This window comes from Cetorhinus maximus, chromosome 17 (assembly GCF_964194155.1).
Source record: "Cetorhinus maximus chromosome 17, sCetMax3.hap1.1, whole genome shotgun sequence".
Lineage (NCBI taxonomy): Eukaryota > Metazoa > Chordata > Chondrichthyes > Lamniformes > Cetorhinidae > Cetorhinus > Cetorhinus maximus.
In genome coordinates, this window is record NC_135895.1 from 34,599,124 (window position 1) to 34,617,503 (window position 18,380).

The window sequence follows — 18,380 nt, forward strand, 5'->3', positions numbered from 1 at the left end:
GTTCTCTTTGCAACATATAAAATTTTTTATAGAGCTTGACGGAATAGATGCTGAGAGATGGATTCCCTTGGCTAGAGAGTCTTGAACTAGTCATATTCTCAAAATGAGCCACTTAGAACTGAGAAGAGTAAAAACTTCGTGAATCTTTGGAACTCTCTACCCCAGAGATCTGTGGATCTTGAATCAATGAGTATATTCAAGACCAAGAAGTAAGGGAGTCATTGATATGGGATAGGGAGGCAAAGTGGAGTTGATATAAAAATTCAGTTGTGATCTTATTGAATGGTGGACAAGGATCAATGCATCACCTGTCCTATTCCTGTTCCTATTTCTTACTTCCTTTTACCAGAGAATACAGAACTTGTAGTGTCATGTCCACCTAAAGTAGTAGAAGTTATTATCATGTGTAACTTGAGTATCATCCGTACAACAATAACCTAACTAACAGCAGTCAGCATGGATTCTGCCTGACCAACCTCCTTGACTCCTTTGAGATAATGACAACACAAGGGCTTGGTGGTAAGCTCTATGATGTGGTATATCTCAGCTTCCAAATTACTTTTGATAAAATTAGACATTTCTTTTATAGGTTGTGAGCATTATTTGTTGCCCACCCACAACTACCCTTGTACTGAGTGTAGGCCATTTCAGAAGGTAGCTAAGAGTCAACCATGTAGCTGTTGGTCTGGAGTCACATGTAGGCCAGACCAGATAAGGATGGCAGATTTCCTTCCCTAAAGGGCTTTAGTGAACTGGATGGGTTTTTAACAACAATCAACAATGGTTTCATAGTCACCATTTAAATTCCACCAGCTGTCATGGTGGGATTTGAACCCATGCCCCCAGAGGATTAGCCTGGGACTCTGGATTACTAGTCCAGTAACATTACCACTACACCACCATCTCCCCCAACAGGTTGCTGATGAAACCCAAAGCTGTGGGAATTCTGATTAAATTCTGGGACTGGATAAGAAAGTGGTTGAAAAGTAGACAACACAAAATTCAATGATTGTGTTGAAGTAGCCACTGATGATGCTGAAAGGGACCTGAGTCTTGGTAGACTTGACATGTTCAACCAAATCAGGAGAGCAACCAACAAAGCTAATTAAAGTCCTGATGAAGGTCATGATCTGAAACGTTAACTCTGTTTCTCTCTTCACAAATGCTGCCAGACCTGCTGTTTCCATCATTTTCTGTTTTTATTTAAGCCAATAGAAGCTTGAAAGAGGCCTTCTGGTGCAGTGGTAGCATCCCCCGCTCTGGGCCAGGAGTTCTGGGTTCAAGTCCCACTTCAGGACTTGATGGCCACAGAAGGTGCGCTCATAACGTGGCCAAGCAGGTTGATTATCAGCCTGTAAATCCTTCCAGTATGCCTGATGGCAGGTGGTAGACGTGGGAGAGTTTCCTGGTCAGGCATATTGCAGAAGGCAACGACAAACTATTCAAGTACTTTGCCAAGCTTAATCATGGACAAATCCAATGGAAGTTCATGGTCACCAACACCCTCCTAGGGCATGGTACCTGAAGGAAGAGGAGGGATAGAAGTTGGAGCTACATAACCAAATCAGTAGAATATGTCACAGCATACAACAATCAAACCATATAGTGCTCTGGTGAGACAGATCCCTGAATACCACAACAAATTCTGGTCAGCCTGAAAGAAGAGAGGCAGTTTAGCATTGGAAATTGTGCAAAGAAGAGCTAGGTAACTAATCCCCAGCGTTAGGGGTCTGAATTATGAGGAAAGACTGGACTCCTAGGCCTTTTAGCCTCAAACGAAGGTCTCTTACAAGTCCCTATAGGTGCATATAAAATTGTGAAGGGTGTGAGAAAAGTTACTGGAATATTAATTTAAACTTTGGGACCAGAATTCAGACACAGTTTCCAACCAATTAACTTTACAATTGATTGATATTTGGTTATTCTTCTTTACATAAAGAGTGATCAATGTGTGCAACAAAATGAAGGGGAAGCCCTGGACTCATTTAACTAATCAGTTGGATGCTGCAATTGGGATGTTACAGGATGAATGGAATGACTTTCTTCATTAGTAATTGTCTTGAAATTCTAAAGATATAGCATAACCGGTAGCCATTTGGCCCCTTATGTCTGTGCTATCAGTGCTGTGCAATTAGCCTCATTTCCCTGTCCTTTTTCCATAGCCCTACAATGTTTTTCCCTTCAAGTATGAATCCAATATCTTGTGATATTGAGCAGAACAGTCATGGGCACATAGAATGCCAGAGTCATGTGATCAATATTTGGTAGCTGGGTGGTGTAACTCTTTCGAGTTATCAACAGTCACAGATTGTAACTCTTTCGAGTACATTCACAGTTCTTGGTTTCCAGGAGTGGGACATGAACCCACAACCTTCTGATTCAAAGGCGAGGGTGCTATGAACTGAGCCACAGCTGACACCATGTGATACTCTTTCGAGTTATCAACAGTCACAGATTGCAACTCTTTCGAGTACAATCACAGTTCTTGGTTTTTCCAGGAGTGGGACATGAACCCACAACCTTCTGATTCAAAGGCGAGGGTGCTATGAACTGAGCCACAGCTGACACCACACCTGAACTGGATTCTAATTAAAGCTCTTAATAGCCAATGTTGCCCTTTCATTCCCTGCGGAGAATGATTTTTCAATTGAAACGCATGATGCTCAAAGAGAGAATCCTGTGCAAAAATATATTGGTAGGTGCTAGGGATAAATTTATGTCCTTGCTGTTACCTTAGAATGAAATATTGGCAACAATGGTGCTTTTGTTTTGAACAGCTTCATGAAGAGCTGTGCATGAATAAAGATATTGAATAGATGCTGCTTTATATGTATCTACCAATAGTTTACAATGATCATTGTTAGAATGACTTGCAGAAACATGGTAATTGAAACCTGCAACATAGTTGAAGCTATGTACAGGGTCATTGTTGCCATGCAATTAGCTGGCAGGAGGAATAATTTAAAAAATGAATTCACCTTGGCTCTAGATGGGGTTTAATTTAGGAGATAGCAGTCAGTCTCTCAGTCTCTTCCCTGTGCTTTTAATTGCTGTTAGAATTCAAATCACATCTTGGAAACGGTCAGCTCTTACAATGGTTATTTTAAAAGTTTCCATGAAGGTGACAGCTGTCCCTGAGAAATACAACATTCCCCTTATCTTTAAATATGCAGTTGTTTGCCCTGTTTCTTAAAACAATGCTGATGACGCTATTGGAGTAATTGTCTTGGTGAAATTACAGATCCTGACAAGTGCGCGGGTGTTGAATTGACATTCAATAGAAGTATAGTCATTAACAAAGTAGTGCTTCAGCTGCCATTTGAATTTGTGTCTTATGCACTGAAGCTCAGTAACTCCTCTAGGCCAGTTCCCTTGAAGATGTCTTCAGCACTCGTTGTTTAAAGCAAAATAAGAACAATACAAGAACAAAAAAAGGTGTGGTTGACGACTTCATGATTAACTTTTAGAGGTATTATTTGGTGATTGTGATCCAGAATATCCTGTCAATTTCTACCCATAAAACAACAAGAATTATATGTATTGCTACTTTCTAACCCAAGATCGAGGATGTTTAGTTGCAAGTGACTAATGCTCAAGTACTGAAACTCCCTGAACTGCTATGCCAATTTTTTGAAACCTTTGCCCAGACCTTATGCTACTTATTAAGATGGACCTGCATCACAAACACAGGGGCATGCCAGGCAAATATCCTGTATTTCTTCAGATTCAAACTGGGTGTCTCCAAATTTAATCCATTTGACTCTAGTAAGGTACAAGTCACAAAGTACACAAAGTGAAATGTAACTCAGCAATAGTGTCATATTGTTTTAAAACAACCCTTAAATAACTTTTGATTAAAAGAAGTTTTGTGAACTTTCAGTGACTTTGAAGTTAAAAGATCTTGTCATAAATTATAAAAATAATGAGATCTGGATGACTGTTACTGTGGCCAACCTGTGAAGCTGGTACTGTCTGTGAATAAGTGATGTGAATGACAAGAAAAACAATCTCATTTTTATATGCCGTAGATGTCAGCATATAAGTTGACCTTTGAAGCCTTGAAAAATCCCTCCAGAAACAGGGGTCGACTTATATGCCGAGAATAAAAGTGAAATGCGCCGTGTGGTTGTGGGTGGTCACCACTTTGAAATGCCAACTGCTTCTGACACAGAGTATGTGTGCCTTAAACTGCCCCGCACCTTCGCAACACAGCCCATATAGCCTGCCTACCAGTAGGTTTTTCTTATCGTGTCCACGGACAGTCTATACCTAGCCTGCCAGAACTGGACACATTTTTGTGCCTTGTTGTTGAATTCGGCAAGATCTGCAACAGTGCAGGGTTCCTCTAGCGATAGACATTGCAGGAGATGTTGCATAGTCTGTGGCTCAGTTCCACATTCACAAGTTGTCGGGCTGGTTGTATATCCCCATTTGCTTAGTGACACCTTTGAACGACCTACACCAGTCCTAAGTCTGTTAAGGCACTTCCAGGTTGCCCAGTTGCAATTAGCTCCTGGGGGAAGGCTTTCATCCAGTAGAATTTCCATCACTGGGGGTTGTTTGAGACTGGCGAGCCGGTCTTTCCACAAGGCGATGCAGGCTTCAGATGGGGTTGATTGTAATGGAACAACACTGTTCATGAAGCTCTTCCTTGACTTTAGGCAGCTGGGTGTAGGTGTATGACCATGTAGAGGGTGCCTCTCATCTGATGTTTGACGGAGTCGCTCTTTCTTGCTGCCTACCGTTCTTCTTATATCAGCGGGAGCGATACCTGCCAGGATATATAGGCTGTTGGTTGTTTGTTGATTTTAAACAACCTGTGATAAGTCGGCAGCTTGCATTCAGAACGGCATCCATCTTCTTAGCACGAGTAGATCTTTCCCATGCAGGGCCAGCGTATTTGGCAGTGGAATAGCAAAGAGGCTGACTAACAATGCAAGTATAGCATGCCGCGGCTGAAAAGGTGGTTCACTCATATGCAAAAAGCTGATTTTATGGGGCTGGAGAAATGAGGTCGCCTTATACGCCAGGTTGCCTTATATGCTGCGATTTATGGTACATAAAGCATGTAGAGAATGCAAAACATTCTGTCCTCTTTATGACCCAGTGAGCAAGGGATTTATTAATAGAACCATTAATAATTAACTTGAAGTTGTAATACCAATGGTTATAACTTCCCATTTACACTGCTACAGGAAACCCTATCCTTAAGTCTTGGAAGACAATTTTTCAAGGTTGTAAACAGCAGCAGAATATGATGGCATGATCTATGATCTGCTGACATCCTTGCATTAATGACAGGCTGCACCTGTCACCATAAATGCATTCTGTAACAAGGCTTAAAAATAATGGGCTGTAGAGTTTACACAATAGCAGGGACTATGTTTGCTGCAGCACAGAACAGAGCAGTAGCATTGTTGAGGTTGAGTAGCACAGGAGATAATTAATGGGGCAGATATTTACAAAGTTATCCCTGGTAGCTATCCCTGGAGTATTAAACAAAAGTCAGATTTTTCATAGCTTAGTGCCCACCTCATCAGCCTGATTTAAGAACTGACAGTGAGAGTTGCACAAGAAGCAACAGCATTTAGTATATTTTCATGACGTGTAAGGATGGACAAGGAATGAAGCCTTGTCAGTGACACCAATTCCAGATAATTACTACAATTTAAAATATGTTATGCACAGACATTTGATTTAAATTAAAAGGGAAGAAATAAATTGGCAACTATGAGGGCTTGTGTGTGTATACCAAGGCCAGGTGTAGTTTATTTCACTGTTGCCATGCTTGGGTGTTTAGGCATAGACTATAGGTTGGCTGTCAGAGAATGGTACATATGCTTGGATGGTAGCTGATCCAACACAGACTGTACATTAGATTAAATTGGTATCTATGCTGAGCTAGCTGCTATATACAAATTTTAAGAAGCAGGCAATTCAAGTAATCCCTGCACAAATCCATTTATAATCTCACCATTGTTATGAGTTTGTTGCAGTTCTTCTGACTAAGCTGGAGCCGAGCCCAACAAGAACATTGAATTAGTGTGAAAGAGCCAGATGAATGGTAATGCCTGGAGTTATATCTGTATTAAAAATAGTTGTATATTTTAGCGTAGAATCTTATAAAATTGTATTGAAACCATTTATTTTATGGTTTTAAATCAGCCCACCACATTAATCAAGCGAATGGATTTTTATTAAAAAGAGATGATTTTTTTAAATCACTTTTCAAATTCAGAAAACCTTCAAATTATTTAGATTGGCAAAGAAAAAATAAATTAGCATGTCACCAGGTTCAATTTTCTGTAAATTGCATTTTAAGTCTCAAAATCATTAATAAAATAGACAAAGGTGTGGTGGGATTTTTCATTTTAATAGATTACAGTCTCTGCTGCTCTGTGTAGCTAATATTAATCCTTTCCAACCAGTGACCGACATTTCAAAAAGTGGTAGGTATAACATTGGATATCAAAATAAATTGATTTAAATGCATTATGTTTTGAAAGCTTCCTGTGAATGTGAAGAGACATATCAGTAAAATAATTCTTTGGGAAGCACAGTTGCCTGATATGAATGGGTAAAGTTACAACAATGGTCAGTGATGTGATAACATAGTCTGCTGCTGTTTGTGTGTCTGTATCCCACTGAGAATTTTATTTATTGTGTAAATTTAAGATTGACATGATAGTTGTGGGGACCAGAATGCATTTCTGCATTTTGCACCCTTGTTGGTATCCAGCATAGTGAGGGTTACAAGGAGTAAAGGTCCCTGTAGCTACACCTTAAGTGTGCTTACCCAGACCTCAGAACAGCTCCTCCTAGTGCACTACCCACATCCCTTCTCATATTAACCATCTGCGTGCAATTTCCAGTTAGCAATAAATTATAGGCCATTTTGTGATACTCAATATGAACTACTGTGCAAACTCATTTTACCTAACAATGTTACAAGCAGCAGAAGGGAGGATTTCATCCCACCAGTTTCTACTGCATTTTGAAATTAGGTTGTAGAATTGATTGATTATGCCATTCAGTTCCCAAAAGTCGGATGCAACTTGATAGAGAGTTACAGCTGGCTTTTGTCAGCATAGCATGAAAGGTAACCCTGTTGGTGTGGCAGTACAAATGTGAAGAAGATCAGAGTGCAAAGATGGAGCCTTGGAGAGCTCTGGAAGTGACCATGTTAGGGCTGTAGTTTAAACAATTGGTGGAGGTGCACTGGTGCTTTGAGAATACAATGGAACCAGGTAAGGATGGACCATTAACTTCTCCTGATAGTTATAGCCTCTCAGTTCTGGTATTACACCCTTCCAAGTCTTTTCTCACTTTCTCTGGTATATGTATATCCATTTAGTAATATGGAGCTGAGAACTCTGTACAGTATTCTAAGTTGCACCAACCATTAGTCTGTACAAGTTTAACATCTTTATTTTTCAATTCAATTCAATTTTCAATTCTGTTCCTCAAAGGATATTGTTTTCACTTTTTTTAATGGCCTTGTTAACCTGCATTGCCACTTTCACTGATGTGTGAATCTGTGCCTCTCCATCCCTTTGCTCCTCTATTCATTTATACTCCTATTTTCCAAAGAGCATGTGGCCTCCTAATGTTTCCTACCAAAAAACATCACTTGGTGTAGAAAAATTTATTATGCAAAAGGAGGCCATTTGGCCCATTGTGTTTATGCTGGCTGAAAATGAGTTATCCAGCCAAATCCCACTTTCCAACTGTTGGTTCATAGCCAATTATTTGGAAAAATTAGCAGTCCATCTTACTTGGTTCCATTTTATTCTCAATGCACCTGTGCATTTCCCTCAATTATTTTACCCACAGCCCTAACGTGGTCACTTCCAAAGCTCTCCAAAGTTCCATCTTGTAGGTATTGCATCTCCAATGCATATCCAAGTGTTTTTTTATAGATTTAATGAGAGTCTCTGCCTCTACCACCCCTTTCAGGCAGTGAGGTCCAGACCACCATCACCCTCTGTATGAAAAGGTTACCCATCAGCTCCCCTCTAATGCTTCTGCCAATTACTTTAAATCTACACCCCTTTGGTTATTGACCACTCTGCTAATAGAAATTCATCCTTGCTATCCATTCTAACTAGGCTCCTCATAATTTTATATCCCTCAATTAAATCCCTCCCTCCTCAGCCACCTCTGTTCCAAATAAAACAACCCCAGCCTAACTACTTTTCCTCAGAGCTAAAATTCTCCTCTGTACACTGTCTAGTGTGATCACATCCTTCCTGTAGGGCAGTGGCCAGAACTGTACATTGTACCCTAGCTGCGCTCTAATTAGTGCTTTATACTGTTCTAGTTTAGCTCCCTTGCTTTATATTCTATCCCTCAGCCAATGAAGAAAAGTATCCTGTATGCCTTCTTGACCATCTTCTATCTACTGTTCTGCTACCTTCAGCACTGCATGGTTACTGTTCGTCTACAAGTCTCAGTCCCACTATTTATTTTGTATTCCCTTGTCCTGTTTATCCTCTCCAAATGCAATACTTCACACTTCTCTGGATTTAATTTGGTTTGCTCCTTTTTTGCCCAGCTGCAGTCCATTGATATCTTCCTGCAGCCTGTTGCCTTCTTCCTCACTATTGATATTGGACCTGTCTATTGTCATGCCCGGTACCGGCATGTCATATTCTGAACTTCAAATTAATTTTTTATTGAAAAAAAACTGGGCAAAAAGGCTGGAAAAGATGGCTGCCCAAGGCCACCTGAGTTATTTAGTGAATTAGAACCACTCCCCTGTCTCAAGAGAGAACTAAAGAACATTCCAGATTGATGTGAGTTGATGTCCTTCCCTGAAACCAAGCAAAAGAAATGTTATCTGATTTTTGAATGGGTCATTCTTAAACAAAGACACTGACTGTCTCAAACCTTCAGAGATGTTAACCCACAATACAGGATGTGGAATCAACATGAGCATCACACCTTATTTGGAAAAGGACCTGAACTTCTGAAAAGCCTCAGGGAGAAAGCCATGTTTTCTTTGTCTGTTTAGGAGATCAGCTAGGAGCTGTGTGCAGGCAGTTTCACGAAAGCCATTAGAACATCAGTTCAGCCAGTCTGTGAACCAAACTCAGAAACAAACTACGAGACATCAGGCAGTCAGTCCTGTTCCAGTTTTCAAAGTTCACCTCCGATTTGCCCATCACACCATCACCTCCTATTCAACTTCTTTTTTGAATTCATTCACAGGATGTGGGCTTCGCTGGCTGGGCCAGCATTTATTGCCCATCTCTAGTTGCCGTTGAGAAGGTGGTGGTGAGCTGCCTTCTTGAACCACTACAGTCCATGTAGGTACACCCACAGTGCTATTAGGAAGGGTGTTCCAGGATTTTGACCCAGCGACAGTGAAGGAACGGCGATATATTTCCAAGTCAGGATGGTGAGTGACTTGGAGGGGAACTTCCAGGTGGTGGTGTTCCCATCTATCTGCTGCCCTGTCCTTCCAGATGGTAGTGGTCGTGGGTTTGGAAGGTGCTGTCGAAGGAATCTTGGTGACTTACTGCAGTGCATCTTGTACCTGGTGCACATTGCTGCTACTGTGTGTTGTTGGTGGAGGGAGTGAATGTTTGTGGATGTGGTGCCAATCAAGCGGACTGCTTTGTCCTGGGCGGTGTCCAGCTTCTTCAGTGTTGTAGGAGCTGCACTCATCCAGGCAAGTGGGGAGTATTCCATCACACTCCTGACTTGTGTCTTGTGGGTGGTGGACAGGCTTTGGGGAGTCAGGAGGTGAGTTACATGTCACACGATTCCTAGCCTCTGACCTGCTCTTGTAGCCACAGTATTTATATGGCTAGTCCAGGTCAGTTTCTGGTCACTGGTAACCCCCAGGATGTTGATGGTGGTGGGATTCAGTGATGGTAATGCCATTGAACATCAAGGGGCTATGGTTGGATTTTCTCGTTGGAGAGGGTCATTGCCTGGCACTTGTGTTGCACGAATGTTACTTGTCACTTGTCAGCCCAAGCCTGGATATTGTCCAGGTCTTGCAGCTGTTGGACATGGACTGCTTCAGTATCTGAGGAGTCTCGAATGGTACTGAACATTGTGCAATCATCAGCGAACATCCCCACTTCTGCCCTTATGGTGGAAGAAAGGTCATTGATGAAGCAGCTGAAGATGGTTGGGCCAAGGACACTACCCTGAAGAACTCCTGTGGTGATGTTCTGGAGGTGAGATGACTGACCTCTAACAACCACAGCCATCTTCCTTTGTGCTAGGTATAACTCCAACCATCGTAGAGTTTTCCCCCTGGTTCCCATTGACTCTAGTTTTGTTAGGGCTCCTTGATGCCACACTTGGTCAAATGCTGCCTTGATGTTGAGGGCAGAACTCTCACCTCACCTCGGGAGTTCAGTGTTTTTGTCCATGTTTGTAACAAGGCTGTAATGAGGTCAGGAGCTGAATGTCCCTGGTGGAACCCAGTGAGCAGGTTATTGCTAAGCAAGTGCTGCTTGATAGCATTGTTGATGACCCCTTCCATTACTTTACTGATGATGGAGAGTAGACTGATGAGACGGTAATTGGCCGGTTTGGATTTGTCCTGCTTTTTGAGTTCAGGGCATACCTGGGTAATTTTCCACATATCCTGGTAGATTCCAGTGTTGTAGCTGTACTGGATCAGCTTGGCTAGGGGTTTGGCAAGTTCTGGAGCACAAGTCTTCAATACTATTACTACAAGAAACCTCACAACCTGCTGTGAACCCTTCGCTTTACAGGGCCCACACTTCAACTTTAAATCATTGAACCCATTCAAAAGGCCACATGGGGGAGAAAGGATATTGTAAACCAGAAACCGAGATAACTGTAATCTGTAAAGTGCATGGCCTTTATCTGTATCCAATCTTTGTGTATGTGGGTGTGTGAGTGAGACCGAGTGTTTGTGACATTGCATTTAATTTGGGGTAGCTTTATGAGGATAATAACTTTTTTTATGTCTAAACTCACAAAAAATTGCTGTTGAATTACTTATTTGGAATACCCACGCCAGGGGTGAGAAAATACACACCACTTTCCGTACAAAACATACTAATCATGGGCAGAAAGAGAACACAAATTCTGTCCGTGACACTATATTGAAATGCATTTGCCATTTATACGCCAATTCTGCAGACTTATTAAGATTATCTTGTATTTTATTGCAATCATCTTCTCTCTTGACAACCCTCCCTTGCTTCAATTTGGCATTATTCACAAATTTTGAAGTGATATTTATGACTCTCGAGTTTAAATCGTTTGTGGAAAAGGATGAACAACAGGCGTGTTCACACCGATTCCTGTGACATACTACTCCCTACCTTCTGTGGTTTGCTGTCTATTCTGAAACTTTGCCCTGACTCCATATGCCCTGACTTAGTCCTGGGTACACGGTGTAATATCTTATCCAGGTCTTTTGAAAATCCAAGAGCGGAATCGTCCACATTTGCACGAAGTGCGGTAGTGGGTGGGAAAAAAAGACGTTTTACTCGCTGGCTGCAATGGTGGTTTTTCATGCCATATCATCCCATTCCTGCCTCATTAATTATGCATTCCCGGGAAACACACCGTTGCGCTGGCGGGCGGCCTCCGATTCACCTGCCGCACCATCGGCACTTCCTCATGCCAGGCGCCATGTTTAAAGTGCAGCCGTGTGCACACCTCTCAGTGATTCCAGCCCAGGACTGCTGCACAGAAGACATGCCCCAAAAAGCAAGAAGACTGCAGCCCCCCAATTCAGTGATGCATCGCTAGAATGCCTTTTGGATGCCATGGAGGCTTGTCCCCCACCCCCGTTCTGGCCGCAAGAGGGGCAGCAACATCACCGATCTGGCTTGGGAAGTGGTGGCAGTGATGATCAGTGCCAACGTTGCCCACAAGTGGTCGGCCATCCAGTGCAGAAAGAGGATGAATGATCTCATCCGTGCCGCCAGGGTAAGGCAACCATCTCATCACTCTCAACTCACACACTAACAAGTCCATCACATGTTCACTGGCATCTCACTCACTGCCAGCTCAAGGGACATCACCCCCACTCACTCTCTCACACACACCGTCACATCTCCATCTGGCCTCATCTCCTCTGGAGATTGCCTTTTCATTCCGTCCATGGCTGCACTCAGCACACATACACGCACACCTGGCATCCTTCTCATTTGGCCTGGCATGCACCTTATTCACACTCTCTCCATCTTAACACGGGAAAAGATCGTGCAAAATAAAAGGGAGAGGTCTCAGACTGGGGTTGGAGTGCCGGACATCAAGAGGGCGTGGACCATTTCTGTGGTGATGCCAAGGTCATCGCCAAACATCCAAGTGAGGATCATACACCAGATCATCCCTCAGCTGGCAAATTAACTGTGAGTCCACTGTTCTGTGCACTGCGGCGGCCATGCACTAATAATCTCCACTTTGTCCCATAGGCACATCTGCCACATCGCCCACAGGCAACCTTGATCCCAACTCCAGCACCTCGGATGAGGACCCTGAGGACAACACCCTCGATGACCTGTCACAACGCTCACCCACACCCTCTACCAGTCCAGCAACACACACCTCGCAGGGACCTAGATGTAGAGCAGCTTCGGGTTCACTATCTGGTTAGCACAGCACACAATCTGTTTTACAGCAGGCAGAGGCAGGGACACCCAAGGTCATCGGCACTAGGGGGACTGCTGGAAGCCAGGACCCTGCTGAGTCCATGTCAGGTGATGAGCCTCAAGACTCAGTCCTCAATCAGTTGGTGGAACTGCAGCAACAATCATGGGAACAGCAGGAAGAGATGACAGCTGAACTCCTCAGATTGCAAGGCACAATGGAGGAGTTTATACTGTTTAAAGGGCATGGAGCAGGTGAAGCTGGATAGAAAGCCAGCGATAGGTGGGGGCAAAGGAGAGATTAATAAAGGTGTCATGAACTAAAGGACAAAGGGAATGTTAATGGTAGTGGTAAGGGTTAAAAAAGGTGCTGATAATGGCGTAAAGGTAAGAAAGAAAATGGGTAGCATTGTGTGAAAGAACAACATGGTACAAGTAACAGATCTCCCTTTTGGGGATGGGATGGGGTGCAGGGAGGGGGCGGAGGTGGGGGAAAGAAATGATAGAAAACGGGATAGAAGGGGGATAAAAAAGGGGATAAAACCACAGATAAATGAATAACAATAAAAAGAAGTGAATAAAAAATAAAAATGAAAGTAGAAAAAAGGGGATTAAAAAAGGGGTGAAGATAGAGAAGAGAATTCATGGTCTGAAGTTGTTGAACTCAATACTAAATCTGGAAGGCTGTAAAGTGCCTGATCCGAAGATGAGGTGCTGTTCCTCTAGCTTGTGTTGAGTTTCACTGGAACAATGCAGCAGGCCAAGGACGGACATGTGGGCGTGAGAGCAGGGTGGTGTTTTGAAATGGCAAGTGACAGGAAGGTCTGGGTCATGCTTGCGGACAGACTGAAGGTGTTCCACAAAGCGGTCACCCAGTCTGCGTTTGGTCTCCCCAGTGTAGAGGAGACCACATTGGGAGCAGCGAATGCAGTAGACTAAATTGAAGGAGGTGCAAGTGAAGCACTGCTTCACCTGAAAGGAGTGTTTGGACCCTTGGACGGCGAGGAGGAAGGAGCTAAAGGGGCAGGTGTTGCACCTTCTGTGATTGCATGAGAAGGTGCCGTGGGAAGCGGGTGAGGTTTTGGGGGTGATGGAGGAATGGACTTGGGTGTCCCGGAGGGAACAGTCCCTACAGAATGCTGATGGTGGGTGGGAGGTGAGGGAAAATGTGTTTAGAGGTGGCATCATGCTGGAGTTGGCAGAAATGGTGGAGGATGATCCTTTGAATGTGGAGGCTGGTGGGGTGAAAAGTGAGGACAAGGGAAACCCTGTCATGGTTCTGGGAAGGAGGGGAAAGTGCGAGGGCAGAAGTATGGGAGATGGATCAGACGTGGTTGAGACCCTGTCAACCACAGTGGGGGAAAGCCTCGGTTAAAGAAGAAGAAAGACATGTCAGAAGCCCCGTTTTGGAAAGCAGCATCATCTGAACTAACCATAGAGCAGTTTACATTAGACTTGGTATTGTGTAATGTGACAGGATTAATTAATGACCTCAGAGCAAAGGCACCCCTAGGTAGCAGTGACCACAATATGATTGAACTTTACATCCAGTTTGAAAGGGAGAAGAGTGAGCCTAAGACTAGTATTTTAAACTTAAATAAGGGCAACTATGTTGGCATGAAAGCTGAGCTATCCGAAGTGAACTGGGATACTAGGCTAGGGGATAGACCAATAGAGAAGCAGTGGCAGACATTTAAGGTGATATTTCAGAATGCTCAGAATAAGTATATTCCTATTATATAGTCTGATGGAACCTTTCCAGAATCTAGTGAATTTTGGAAAATTAATACCAATGCATCTGCTACCTCATTAGCCACCTCTTTTAAGACCCTAGGATGAAGTCCACCTGGACCCAGAGACTTGTCAGCCTGCAGCTCCATCAGTTTGCTCAGTACCTCTTCTCTAGTGATTGTAATTTCATCAAGTTTCCGTCTCTCTTCCACCTCCTGATTTACAGCTATCACTGGAACGTTTTCTGTATCCTCTATAATGAGGACAGAAGCAAAATATTTGTTCATTTCATCTGCCATTTCCTGATTATCTACTATTTACTCTCCATTCTCACTCTCTAGAGGGCAAACACTCATTTTACTTACTCTTTTCCTTTTTAAACGCCTTTGGAAACTCTTGCTCTCTGTTTTTAATTTTCTAGCTAGCTTCCTCTCATACTCTAATTTCTTACTCCTGATTAACCTTTTAGTCATCCTCTGTTGTTCTTTATATTCTGACCAATCATCTGACTTGCTATTCATCTTTGTGCAGCTATATGCTTTTTCCTTAAGTTTGATGCTTCCCTTAACTTCTTTAGTTAACCATGGATGGTGGGTCTTCCCTTTTGTTTTCTTTATAATAGGAATATACTTATTCTGAGCATTCTGAAATATACCCTTAAATGTCTGCCACTGCTTCTCTATTGATCTATCCCCTAGCCTAGTATCCCAGTTCACTTCAGATAGCTCAGCTTTCATGCCAACATAGTTGCCCTTATTTAAGTTCAAAATACTAGTCTTAGACCCACTCTTCTCCCTTTCAAACTGGATGTAAAGTTCAATCATATTGTGGTCACTGCTACCTAGGGGTGCCTTCGCTCTGAGGTCATTACTTAATCCTGTCACATTACACAATACCAAGTCTAATGTAACCTGCTCTATGGTTGGTTCCAGAACGTGCTGCTCTAAGAAACTATCTCGAAAGCATTCTATGAGCTCCTCATGCAGGCTACTACTGCCAATCTGATTTTTCCAGTTTTCCAGTGGGAAACTGACCAGTTTGGCGTGGATTGGCCACCTATTTTATACCCCAAACAGTATTGGTGGTTAGTAACATCACATCTATATGAAAGGGGCATCAATCCAATCCTATCATTTTCCCACCAGGCAAATTTCATGATGGTAATTTTACTTGACCACACAACAGGACAATACCATCACTGTGGGATTTGGCTTTGTGCAGCCATAGGAAGTCACTCAAAAAAATTAGACAGTCTTGATAGATCCACTACAAGATTGCCAAAAAGAAAACAGGAAAATGATATGAAGCGGAATTTAATTCTCACTCCTCCACCACCCTGCTTCCCCCTGCGGATTGGGCTGCTTTGCTAAAAGAACCCCCTTGCTCTGCACTATCAACCTTCACCTTTAAAGGCATGGGAACCTCGACAGCAGGTATTTAATGCCTGATGGCCATTAAATTTCATCAAGGCTTCTGAGAATGGATGAAGCAGAGCTGCTCCCAGCTTCCTGGCCGGTCTATGGGGCCACAGCTATGGCCATTAAATTTAGCCCCTAGTCAGTGTGATCATCCAACAGATGCTGTCACAGTCCCTGTCACAAGCAATTTAAGCCTGTTAGTTTTATACAGTCTAAGGTAAATAAAGAATTGAACTTTGTGATGTATTCAAAATTTAATAACAAATTGCAGATTTTCCACATATTTGACTTTGCAAGGGATGCAATGAATTATTTATGTAGATCCTTGTCAGAAGCCTCAGTAAACTGCTGGGAAATACAGAACAGCAGGACGTACTTTTTTAACAATCTGACAACTGCTTTTGTTTAAATATCCAATGACCTAATTGGTTGATTTGTTTTGTGGTATTATTCATTTGAGGGAAATAAAGACAAATTAATTTACTTTTGTAACATTTAATGTGTTTGCCAATTTTGTAACTTGTCATGGACAATAATTTAAATATGGGCTTTGGTCATTGTAAATTGATTTTTAGTTAATGATGCTTGTGTTTGACAGAAATATTTGCGGGGAATAAATAATTTTCACAGTTGCTGTGGCCCCAAAGTTTATCTTAACTATGTAGGTGACACAATTTACATAACCAGCTCTGACTTAATTACATGATTTGCATAATGTGCTCAGCAAAAATCCCATGAGGCCGTTCTTCTTCTTGCGCACATTAAGCAAAACATGGGAACAGCAGGATTGAATGCACTATTTGTAAAATCAAAACACCTGACCCAATACAACATAAGATATCCCACATCATTATACTATACATACTGATCAGGAGCTTAGTGTTCATGTTCAAGTCCCATTGCAGTCAGACTGGGAGATATTGCGAGCACATTTTATGGAGTTTGAATTGGAAGGAAATATAATGGACTTTTTATTATGTGATAGAAATTAATTTCTATTCCTTTAATCCTTGGGAGGAAAACATTTCTCTGCGTTCTTTTGAGTTTTGCATCATAACGAATACCTTGTAATGTCTGCGTTAAATATAAAGTGAAGAATTGGTAGCTTCATACAAGAAACTGTTAGTCTACGTCAGCATTCACTTGCCAGCCAATTCTCTTTTCATGCAGTGTAAATTGTTATTCCCTTTACAATTGGTATTCTTGTGAATCAGTCCTGATGAGTGCAAGATGAAAAGCTTTGACAGTATGGCTCTTTTTTCAGCAATGCTCAAGTTCTGTACTATCAAACAATAAACTGTTAGTCCTGGGAGCATCGTATTGGGGGTACAGCTAACAGATGTGGATACTAATGATGATATTGTGGTATGTAGTACGTTGAATTCAAGTTATTGAAGTTGGCTCACTAATGTAGAGCTGCTTTCATTCTTTTGCCTTTTTTAATTTTATTGTTGCTAGATTGTCACTTTCAAACTCCATTTTGGAGATGTAGATAGGGAAATTAATGTTGGTAACTCTGCAGAGCAATATTTTCCATCACCGCTTGGGATAAGGCGCATAAGACTGGGTAGACAACTTGCTTCTAGACTTCTGCCAATGCTGCTCTCTGGCAAAGATGATGTACAATAGAATCTTGGGTGACTTGTCCAGTATGAGGTTACTCTTCGATGCCACAGCTAGTCTTAGCAACTTCTATCCTGTAGTTTTTTTTATTCGTTCATGGGATGTGGGTGTCCCTGGCTGGGCCAGCATTTATTGCCCATCCCTAATTGCCCTTGTTTAGAGGGCATTTAAGAGTCAACCACATTGCTGTGGGTCTGGAGTCACATGTAGGGCAGACCAGGTAGGGACGGCAGAATTCCTTCCCGAAAGGACATTAGTGAACTAGATGGGTTTTTACAACAATCAGCAATGGTTTCATGGTCATCATTAGACTTTTTTAATTCCAGATTTTCATTGAATTCAAATTCCACCACCTGCCATTTTGGGATTGGAACCCAGGTCCCCAGAGCATTACCCTGGGTCTCTGGATTACCAGTCCAGTGACAAAACCACTATGCCACCGACTCCCCTCGATAGTGCGTTGAAGCTCTTATACCCAATCTCTAAGAGTTGCTTGTTAATGTTAGTACTTCTGACTAGTCTGGAGGGTAATGAAGTCCCCAGAGATTGTTCTTGTGTTTGTTGATCACAATGATATTTTAAGCAGAATTACACCAAGTAGTAGAAGCAGCCTGTTCAGAGAACAACAGAATGATTCTGAATCCATGTGGACAGCTACATTTCAGCCTGCTACTGTCCTATTTCAATAAAGAGGTTAAATTATGAAGCGAAGCATTATCCCTGAATAATCCATATTTCCACCTACTAAATTGCATTTCGAAACAAGCTGCTTTGAAAAGTAACATGTAGAGGCACTCCCTTGGGATTGCTACTGCATTCTTCCTAGTAGCCAGGGAATTTTAACCACAAAAAACAGGCAAGTTTGGGTCAGCTGGTGATGATAGGGGGGGTTAGCTCAAGTCCTCAGAATCCAAACCCAAATCCACCTAATTCTGGCTTTATTGGGGGTGAGAGGCAGGTGGGTGACCAAATGTTTGAATTTAGCTATGTCTGGCTGGGTTTCCCTAGCCTCAGGGAA

At 42.4% G+C, this 18,380-nt stretch overlaps 1 protein-coding gene across 3 annotated transcripts in view; it reads left to right on the top strand.

The window, feature by feature from the left end:
- The window catches only part of b4galt2 (UDP-Gal:betaGlcNAc beta 1,4- galactosyltransferase, polypeptide 2), a 397,537-nt gene that overhangs the window by 197,526 nt on the left and 181,631 nt on the right, over positions 1-18,380 (top strand). The window lies entirely within an intron of this gene.